Here is a 12,012-nt window from a genome sequence, read left to right on the forward strand (position 1 = left end):
TTCTGTTGGTGTGTGTGCATTTCTGATGGGTGTCATCAACCACTCTTCCAGTGCATATCCTGCACCCCCCAGTAAATGAACCTGTGGGATATCCCCCCTAGCAATCACCCCCCCCTAGCAAACATCTGGTACAGTTTGGAGGTGTGTAGATATGTGATTCCTGGTAACTGCCGGGATTACCAGCACACACACGTTCAAGATGATTCCCCTGGCATTACAAACAACTTGGGAGTTGATAGAGTGGTAGCCCTTTCTGTTATTGCAGAGCGTGCCCTGTTTCCCGGGTGGTGCCCTCATTTCTATGTGTGCAGTCTATGGCACCCAGTACTTCTGGGTTGCGTGCTACATGAAAGGTCTCCTGCATATTTCTGGTCCTCTCCTGAGAACTACATGGAAAATATATGTGGTCACTGGCATGTGGAAGCATAGCATTCTGGAAATTCAGGAATTGGTGGAGGATCCTGTATACTGATGCCTGTGACACTCCCAAGATATCCGCCTCACACATATCCTTGTCTCCACTGGGATAGGTTCTTCTCAGCTGACTATGGTTCTGAGTTGAGGACAGCAGAGGTCACAGAGTTCCTCTACTGTCTCCATGTCCACCCTGTAGTGCTACACAATTTCCATGCCATGTAGGTTGTGATAAGTTAAACAGGGCCTGAAAACTCTTCTCCTTCTTGGCCTAGGCCTATTAGCAGCATCAGCAGCATTGGCATCAGCTTGTAGCACATATCAATGTATTAAAGCAGCAGCAACCCCTAACTTTCTGTCCATGTAGACTCCTTTCTCTGGCTGTATTTAGAAAAAATGTGGAATTCACAGGAAAAAACAGCATGGAGTCTGCACAGATGTGTAATAGCTTGTTGAAAAGCTCCACCCTGTTGGATTCATTGATTAGTATGCAATTCAGCTGCTTATGCTGTAATTAGCATACCTTGGTGCTTACTTGGTTTTCGCGGGGATGCAGATGCCTACATGGTGCTTACTGAATCTAAAACTGTCTGTGGCTTTGTGCACATCATGCTGTAACTCACACATGGTGGAAAAAGGCTTTGTTAAATCCTGGGGTAAAGCAAATATATATATATATATATATATATATATATATATATATACACACAAAGTTATGTACTCCCCATGTTAGGAGTACTCTTTCACCACAGCACCTGTCTGTTTATAGCAATTTTATTTATTTATTTATTTTATTATTATTTTTTTTTTTTTTATCCCTTGTTGACTGGGTTAGCCCCACTAGGCTGGTAGCCTCTTTTCAGGGGAGACCTGATCTAGTATTTATACTACTTAGGGAAATTTGGCCAGGGCATGAGGGAACTTCCCCTACTCATAGCATACAGGAACACTATTGTTGGTGGTGCATCCCACTTTCTATTTCTGTTCCAAGCACATAGATGGCCCAGAGAAACCAGAGGAAGTATGCAAGTGTGACTGAAGTAAATGTAAGAATGAAGAAAGAGAAGATGAGTATTGAGATGGCTGAGCCTTTATGAGGAAAGCAGCTAAACAAAATGGAGGAAATGGAGAAATCCTTGATATCAGAGGAGAAAGCAGCAGTAAATAAGGTCAGTGGAGTGGTTCCAAATTTGGAAGACGTGTTTTAGGAAAAGCTGTTTATGGGAGAAGAAGATAGCAGGAATGTATTTCCACAATCCTATAATCCAGAGGATGAATTGATTGATCAAAATGAGCCTGACAGCAAACTGGTGGCTTCATGGGATGAGATTATGGAGAAGATATAAGAAGTACAGGTTGCAGAGGACATAGCAAGAAGAAAATTACATGCATAGACAGTGAAAGAGGGAAAAAAAGGCATAAAGATGAAAGAAAAGAAGAAATAATATGTAATAAGAGCAAGCAGTAAGAAAGAAAAAGGACTTGAAAGGTATGAAGTACAGGACACTATAATTGTGCCACTTGGTGTTTTACCGAAGGAGGTAAGAGTTTTTATTTTTATCAATAAAGAAACATACTGTGATGTATTTTTGAATCAGGACAATATATGGACATTTTCTTAAAACAATATATGAAAAAAAGAACTATAATCCTTGGACTGATTATGTAGTACAAGTATTTCATAGATAGAGTTAAAAAATTAGAGTTATGATACAATTTAGAAAGGAAGTTGAAAAAGATTTATTTTTATTTATTTATTTTACATTTGTTTACCGGGATAATCTGACTGGCTACATATCCATTTTCAGCGGAGACCCAGGGAGAAAAGCTCCAATAGACAATATTACAAAGATTGCACAAGTCAGATACATTAGAAAATATAAGACAACGTGTTTTGTACAATGGTTTAGTAATGTTCCCAATAGGGACTCACAAGTCTGAAGAAATAATATGTAATAAGAGTAAGCAGTAAGAAAGAAAGAACATTTAAAAACAATATGCAAAGATGTGTTGGAAACAACAAAAATATATGATGAAAGAGGATTATGGACTGGGAGTTGGGAATGAGGGATTATTTTGAAAATGCAATGTGATAGTGTTGTGCATATCCCTAGTGTGATTAATGTAAATGGTAACAGAGGCTTTGTTCAGTACAGAGGCAACTTAAAACAGGCTTTTTTTGTGGAAAAAGTGATCACTTGATTATTGAATGTGATAAACAAAAATGTTTTATTTGTGGCAAAGCAGGGCATGAAGCAAAGAAATGTGACATGAAATGTAAAAAAGTGGCAGATTGAACATACATGGACAGATTATAAAGAAAATAGAGAAACTGTAGAAAAAGAAGTTATACATGATTTAGTACATGATAAAAATAAAGAAAAGGAACAAGAAAAGCAGGAAATAAACAAAAATAAAACAATAGAGGCAAAACTTGAAGAATGTACTAGCGAAGAAGAATATGTAAATTGGAAAGTAGTGAGAGGAAAGAAAAATTCCACAAGCAAAAGGATAATAGAGAGGAACAGAAATTTTAAAAGCATAATTCTGAAAGAGAATAAAAAAGGTAAAGGATGAGATGGGAATAACACCAATATCATTTAAAGGCTGAAGATGTTAGTTTGAAATGTGAATAGTGTGAAGAATATCAAAAGAAAAATAGGTATTTTAGAATGGTGTGCTTCAATGGATATTCATATTATTATATTAAGAGATAGGAATTCTGGCAGAGGAAGAAAGATTGCAAAATGAAGTTCTATGGGGTGGAACAATTATTTGGAATATGGGAAAAGACACATTCAGGAACAGGTATATTATCTAAAGAAAACATTGCAGTCTTAGATTTTGCAATAGTTGAATTAGGAAGAAAAACACTACTAGACGATGGAAAACAAAGGTTTATAGAATTATTGCTTTATATACTTATGTTGCAAAGAAAGACAGCAAAATAATGTTTAAAAATGTTAAATAATGCAGGTGTTAATATGTATATAATATTATTGGGAGACTTTAATTGTAATTTAACAGCAGGAAAGAAAAATAGCAATGATATCAAGATGATACGTGAGATAATGAAAAGTGGAAAGTTATACAGATGAGATAACAAAAATTGGACTTATAAGAGGAGAAATTAAAATGAATATTTTTTAGCATGAGATAGTTTAAAAATATTGAAAAAAAATAGATAAAATACAAGTTTTTCAGATCATATATCTATATTGTTAGAGGTATGTAATAAAGAAGGATACATCAAAATAGGCAAAGGTAGCCAACAACCACAGATAAAACCAGTAATGTAAAGAAAATGAACACTGTCTGGTGAAACTGGATACAAAGTTTAATTAGCCCTTTCGTCTGTTGTTACACTTGACTTCTCCAGATTAAAACAGGAATTATTCATACATCGCTTCCTTTTATAGCCAGGCTAAGCCACATGTTATTAAAGCAAAATGCACCTAAAATCACTGTTGTTTTAGTTGTTATTATACAATGCATTAAAACCATGCTGGTGGATTCCCCCCTTGTGGAGTGGGATAACTGTAGCTGTGCGCCACTCAGTGGGCACAAAGCCTGAGGTGAGGCTATGATTAAATATGACACTTAGGTGAGGTGCCAGTTCATTTTGTAGTTCATGTAGTACACAGCCCGGGATGTCATCTGGTCCCATGGATGCTGTATTCTTAGCTTTGGAGAGTGTGTTTTTTACCTGTGTTGCCATTATTACCGGAATTTGGCAATCTTCTGGTATTGAGGTGGGCCATTTAGGGGGTGAGAGGGGGGTGAAATTGACACTGAATCGATCTGCCAGGATATTGGCAATATCCTTGGAATCAGTATACTTAATGAAATTCTTTTGTAGCTCAGAGCAGATCTGAGCATTGCCATTTAGATTCTTGACATAGTTATAGAATGCCTCGTGGTTGTCTTTGGAATCTTTGGCAATTTTATTTTTGTAACTTGTTTTGGAGGATTTTATGAGGGATCTCAGCTTCTTACTGAGACTGGTAAGGGAGTTTTTTGCATCCTGGGATTTTCCTCTTTTCTGCAACAGTTTCTTCCTTTTGTTTTAATGTTTGTTTATGGCAGGGGACCACCAGATTGGCTTCCTTTTTTTGGAGGAGAGCATCTTGGTTCTATTTGGGATGGCATGATTCATGCATGAGTGGATGTGCTCATACAGTGCCTTAGTGTAGGACTCAGCAGTCGAACTTTCAGTTCCCATCTGCATGGGTGTCATGAAGTTTGTAACGTCTGACTTGAGTAGCATGAAGTTGGCTTTGGAGACATTTTTTATGGAGGTTTCCTTACCGGGGGGGGGGGGTTGGGGTTGGATGTGGATGTTAAGGGTGATTAGCTTATGGTCTGACCTGTCCAACGAGGGGATGACCATAGTTGTGGAGTATCAATTTCCCATGTTGCTAATGACCAGGTCTAGGATATTGGAGCCTCTGGTGGGACTATGAATTAGTTGATCCAAGGCATTGGAATTTATGAATTCCAAGAACCGTTGGGCAAAGGTGTTGGTACACGAGTAGTTTTCCCAGTTAATGGCAGGGTAGTTGAAATCTCCCTGTATTAGGGTGTTTGGTTGTATATTAATATTTTCCAGTATGTTTAGAAAGGTGTAGTGTGAATCTTGGGCCATGGTGGGGGATCTGTAGCAAGCTACAATTTGGATTGCAGTCTTACCTAGTGTTAGTTGCACCTGGAGAATTTCAGATGCATTGTATTGGGCAACTAATCTGCTGGTGTGAATATCCTTGGTGAATATGGACACTCCTCCACCTTTAGTGTTTCAATACTGGTTTGGTGGCTGAAATGTGTGGTAAGAGTTGTAGCCTGGTATTGCAGGGGTGCTCTCTGGAGCCTTGAACTAGGTCTCAGTTACTGCACAGATATCGATGTTCTCCATTTTTAGGAGTGCCTCGAGAGAGTGCATTTTGAGGTTTAGACTTCTAGCATTGAGTAGCATTACCTTCAGATTTTACATGCATGTACCTGTTATGGTGGTGTAACACTGTAATAATTGTAGCATGCAAAACTATTGGCCTGTTCCTCTTACTCCAGGAAATAAAGGTATATCAGTGAGGTAGCCCACTCTATGGGCAGATACTATGTGTGGACTTCACTGACATGTATCAGTAATACCAATAAAGTGTTATGCAGCATTGTTGATTTGTAAATAAATCTGTCTTAATATATGCAGTATGGCTGTATTCCATGCATGTGTGTTCTTCTGTCACTGCAGTCAAGTATAACATTGTAATAGTTCTGTAATGCAAAACGAATGTCCTGTAACATGTATTGCTTAACTCATAGTATGGTCCAAGGTTGTCTCCTGGCCAATATCAGTCACATAATGCTCTCATTTTCTCCCTCTCCAGGAAAAAAAGGTATATGGTTGGGGTAGCCTATGCTATGAACAGATATTGTGTTTAAATTTCAGACACTTAACAATACCAATAAAGTGTTAAGCAGCATTGTTGATGCCTAAATAAATATGTCTAAATATTTCCAGTATGGCTGCATTTCTTGCATGTCTGTACTATGTTGCTGTAGTCAGTAGTTACATTATATGCATATGTCCCCTGCAGTCACAGCTATTGGGTTCTATTCCCATGCTTGCCAACTAAGGTATGACAGCTGTCTAGTTTATGCACTATACACAAGCACTCCTCTCAAGTGTCACAATTTGTTGTAATGTAATTAAAACTGCCTAATCCATCTGTCACAGGTTTACAAGAACAATGATTACCTGGAATGCAATGTATTACCAAATCCACTTACAGAGCACCTTGGTAGTTATATCAGTCCACATTATGTGAAACTTTTCTGTGTGGTTCTGTACCTGCATTTGTTATTGCTAGGCCCATACTGACCCATGCTAATAGCTTGAGAGGTATTTACATGCTACATCAGCTAATGGAGAATTGTAGACACTGTACTCAAAACTGACACTACACACCTGTAGAGTATTTATTATTAGTGTTTTTAGGGATAGAATCTGCATTGTCAGTAATGGAATGTTTTTTCTCTCTCTCTCCCCACAAATTATCTTCATTTATATTTATTATCATTTATTATTGTGATTTAATATTAATATATTTTGTTAAACTAACTATATTTGGGTAAAATGGGATGTATTATTGTTATGTTTTATTATGATTCAATATAAACATATTTTGTTAAACAAACTGGTTGGCCTTATTTTTTAATTCTTACTGGCATGTTGTTAACATACTGACTGTTATGTTACTTAATGTTGTGCGACACATAATATACATTAATATGCATTTGGATTAATAAATATGACATTGGGTGGTGCAGTGGTGCAGCGGTTAACGTTGTTGCCTCACAGCAAGAGGTTCTCCAGTTTGATTCTTGGCTGGGGTGCCTTCTGTGTGGAGTTTGCATGTTCTCCCTGCATTTGCGTGGGTTTCCTCTGGGTACTCCAGTTTCCTCCCACATTCTAAAGACATGCGTCTGGAGCATTTCTCCCCCAGCCTCCATTAAAAACAGGCTCTGTGGAACCTAGTCGGACTTTCCCGGTCAACAAATGTTAAATAAATAAATAATATTCCATTCTGTTAATACTAACAATGGTTTGGTTATTGCTAACCTTAACTTCTTGCTATACCGCATTTACCACAGCACATCAAGGTAGGCTGGTTCTGCCTGATCTGCCTACCTTGCCTCCTCTGGCCACAGCACTGGGTCCCAGCATGTCTGGGACCCAGACCAGCGATGTTCCCTCTGCTGCCCCTGCACTGCATGCGGCGTCGGGTAGTACCATCCCATGGGATATAGGGCAAGATAACTTCTAGGAGCAGGGGTGGAGAGGGAGTTGTCACCCAGGCTGAGCTGCTGGTTTTGGTGTGCAGGATAGTCTACCATGGTTTTGAGCACTGCTTGCACCAGATCGAGGACATGCTGATCAAACTGGTGGGCAGCCTTGCCCTGGTGCTCTGCCTCCACCACTGCCAACCTCAGGCAGTGAAGGAGCAGTGCCGACAGTCCCATAGGTGGGGATGTGAGTCATGCTGCTGCCTTGTGGAGGCACATTGGACTTAGATTCCACAACACCCTCTTTACCCAAGGTATTCACCCCCTCATATGTCACACACCACCTTGTCTGCTGTCTTGTCTGTCTTGTCTGTCTGCAAATGCATCCTCATCTACCCAACTTACCTCTCCCACACATACGTATGACCCATCCCCAACATTCCACTCTCACCATAAAAAATAAAAATGGTCACCTGTCCCAAAAAAAAATAAATGTCTTCCCATACATAGCTCTCCATTTCACACATGTCCACTGGACACAAGTAATTTGGACCAATTGGTTTGACAATGCAGTTATGTTGTCCTCACCTGTCTCTCTGGGGTTGAGAGTTCAAAGTCATGTACAAATTCTGTCAAAGTGCACAGTTGTAGCAGTACAAGAAATTGATAGCTATGGTTCTTTCTTACACCCTTCCTGCACATCCCTACCTGCCTTTCACTATGTTTTTCCCCCTGCTTGCACCCCGTCCACTTTCCTACCTCCTCATTTTTCTTTTATTTATATTTTGTAGCACGACACTGCATGATGTGCCACATCTATCAGCTTCACTAAGTTCAGCTAAATATAACTATAATGACTATACATGTTTTAAAATTGTAATACACATTTACATAATAAACACCTGTCCCATATTTTGAACCTAAGACCATCACATCTGCAGGTCACTGCATTAACCTGCCACACCACACAACTCTTAATTAAAACAGGTGGTTTAAACAAAATTGTACTGTACAGTAATTGCCAGTTACAGTCATTAAGCGTGTGTCAGCGGAGCTGCACACAGCACAATGCCTCACAAACTTGATTAAAAAATAATGGAAACAATAAAAATGTACCTTGGTGCAATAGTATACCACTAGACAGCCAAAGACATAATAATTGATGCAAGTGAGGCCTGTGATAGCAGGTAAATGTGCCCTTTTATCAGTAGCATGTAGATACATACCTGTTAAGGCATTAATGACAAAATACATGTTCACCTGGGACCCTGGTGCAGAAATACATCCATATAAAGCCATCCACATACTGATGGATGTAGAAAATGCTTGTCACGGCCTGTACGTGTGCACATATATCTTGCAAATACACCTGCTGTAGCAGTAACTCAGTAGTTCAGTCTGTTGTCACACAGAGTCCTGGGTTCAAGTCCAGCCAGCAAATAATGACTGCACTCTTTATCCACCAATGCATATCAAATGAAATGTCTGCATTTCACTGATGGAAGTCACAGGCCTGCGGATAGAAACATGCTTCTCATATCCATATTGCAAAAGTATAAGTGCAGAAAGTGTCACATCATGCATTAATATGCATTCTCAGAGAAATTCAACTCTGGTACTGCAAATGAGGGCCACTAATATTAGAGTACACCACACAATTCTTTCAAACTCACAGTGCCGATTAGCACAGCTGCACACCTAACATACACATTTGAAGTACCTGCTTGTAACAAGGGCTACCCTCACTCTCCAAATTACTACCAGACTGTAACACATGGCCTGACAGTCACCCAAATGGTGGACATATTGTTACATTTATCCCCCATGTTGCTCAAGGACAAAACAAACATGTGGCCTAGTACTTTGTTATTGATACCATTGCCTAACATACTTACCTTAAGCACATGCCTTAAGTGGACTGGAAAGGGTAGCCTCATTCTGGCTCTGCTACTACAACAAGGCCTACACAGCTCCCACAGTTACTCCTAAAGCTTGTTGTTCTCCAAAGTGTTCACACTCTCTGCTTATGCCTATTACCTCCAGCAGCAGCCTTTAGCACACCCATCTCCATGTAAAAATTGCTGCTGCAGACCTACCCTCTGCGAAGAAGTAGTCTCCTCACCCCGGTAATGTTCAGCACAACATATCAGAAAGGGCCTCTAATGTACATGAAGACCTTATATATTGTATTCTGGTTGCATGTGATTGGCTGATGATACTGCAAATCAGCTGTGTTGGCTGCAATTAGCATTTCAGAACCACAGACTGGTTAAGAGGCAATCACCTGCTGGTGACAAGCATGTTAAGAAGGCATGCAGCTGGCTAAGGGGAACCATTCTTTCTGAGACTTTCCTCACACAGACCACATGTATGCAAAGTATTAACTATCAGCACATATCAGCAGAAGAGTACTGCACTCTATCAGGTTTGTAACCATTTGTTTACATCAGGATGCAGATGTCTAACTATACTCACAGGGAATAGGGATTACAGCATTAAGCCTTTCTTTGAACTGTGATAATGATAAGTCAATAATCTCCAGATTTGTTACACATACAGAGGATGTGTAAGACATCATGGGTGCAGTGTATATTGTCAATGTCGCATGGAACTCTCCCTTTACAGTGGTTGTAATAACTCACTGCTATTTGTTTGTCACAGTTGATTTGACATATTATCAGGGTGTTGCCCCTTGGGGGCACACTACAATAGACTCCAGTGTCAGCTGTATGAACACACAGCAGTATCTGTCATGGCACATACAGGAATATCTGACTATTGCTAGTATCCAAGATGTATCCACATGCTTAGTATTTTTGCACATTGTGGAATATGACACGTGTGATGAAGCAGTGGATATTGTCAGCCATTCCATTCTTCCTGCATCTCTAATAGTGTACTTCCACTTATGTTATACTAACATGTGTTCCCATGTTGTTGTCTTTCTGGGAACATGTATGCAAAATGCTGTGCAGCTTTCACAGATGCAGAGAAAGAGTTAATACTGGAAGGTCTCCATCAACAGCATGAATTCTTATTGTCCAGTGGGAGGCACAACAGGGAACAGTGGGAGGCATTGTGAGCTGACCTTGTCCATGATGTTAATGCCACTAGTTATCATAGCAGGACATATGAGCAGGTTCGACACCGTACATTGGACATGATCAATCTTCATGCATAAGAGCAGCATACGTAGCCAGGGATCATGGTGGAACCAATGGAGGGCCTGCAGTAGAACAACCAGTCTCAGCCACTGAGGAATTCCTGGCAAATCTAGGCACACACAACAGCTTCCAGGCATCCATCACACCCTTCATCATGGATGTGGGTTTCACAGTGTCCATGGTAGGGGAGCATGCAGGTAAGCTTAGTTTGATCAGCATTGCAATACTGTAGCATTCAGTGTGTCCGGGCATACATAGTCTTACATGGGTGTCAGGTCAGTCTGCTTTTGAAGGGGAGAAGGCTTTCTCTGCAGTTTGACTGTAATGCTCAGATTTTGACCAATATAACAATTAACACAGTAACCACTGTAAATGTGAGATATATGGATGTATTACCTTGTGGTGGTGGAACATGTGGTGGTACTGACATTATCTCTCTTTCAACTTTTCACAGGTCTGTCAGGTATTGGCCACGCCCATGGTCCTGTTCCTGGTAAACATGGCACTGTTATGTTACTGATGTAGGTTTACAGCAGTGTAATCCCTAGACTGTCATCCCAGGCCTGCTGCCTGCATTGCTGTACTGTCAGCATGATTGCCAACTGCACACATATATTCTGACTGTACACATGTTAGACTCATACCTATACCTTCTAGGTGTGACCACACTGATAGATGTGACAATATTGTCAGGACACCACAGAGTGTCATATATGTCAACTGTGCAGAGTCTACACAAATGTCAACAGTGTACCTCACTGTTGCTGAGGAGATTGCAGTGTAATGAGATGTTCTTTTCAAGTAATTACAGCTGTTAGTGGGAAGAGTACTGTCCTTATGTCCTACTATATAAGGTTGGGTTTTCAACAGGTCTGTCATAGTGAAAACAGTGCATAGAGCCTTAAATATATCACAACATAGTACTGCAGAGCATAATAGTGCAGGTATCAAGGTACTGCTTTTTCCTTTCTTATCACAGGTGAATGGGGTGGTGTTTGCCCCTACACAACTTGATGTCAGTGTCTCTTCAAACTCTGATGATGATGATGATGTTGGCGCAGTGTGGCTGAGGTTGGGGTTTTGGGGCTGAATCTGTTCCAAAGGTTGACATCCCTCTTCTGCCCTCTTTGTCACCACACACTCAGTATGCCCACACATACCCAGTCCCCGGAGTCCTCAGATATTGGACAGTCAGAGGATGGGGACATCAAACAGGAAAATATGGCAAATATGGCACCAGTAAGTGTAGACACTTGCCATAGCCAGAAAGCTGGTGAGGTCCCACACAGGCAGATTGACAGGGGTGGTTGCAGGATGCCTGCTGTCTGTCCACCAACTGTTGCAGGTGTCACATCATGGGTCGCATGGCACATGTTTCAGGCCATCATGGAGGCACAGGCACATTCTGAACAGAACACAAGATGTATGATTAGGGTTATGGATGTAGCACAGTCTGATATCCTTGACTGGCTCCACTGCATTGGGGACACCCTAGATCAGTTCACTGGTGCAGTGTCTAAAAGGTGGGCTGAGACAGTGTCTGTCTTGGACTACACATTGTCTGTGCTGGAACGTCTGGTTGGAGTTGAGATTCAGACTCATGGACGTAGGTCAGCAACCCCATCTGCTGGGAGTCCACTTTGTCATGCAC

The sequence above is a fragment of the Protopterus annectens genome, chromosome 6.part0 (assembly GCF_019279795.1).
Source record: "Protopterus annectens isolate FY-2018-M chromosome 6.part0, PAN1.0, whole genome shotgun sequence".
Lineage (NCBI taxonomy): Eukaryota > Metazoa > Chordata > Ceratodontiformes > Protopteridae > Protopterus > Protopterus annectens.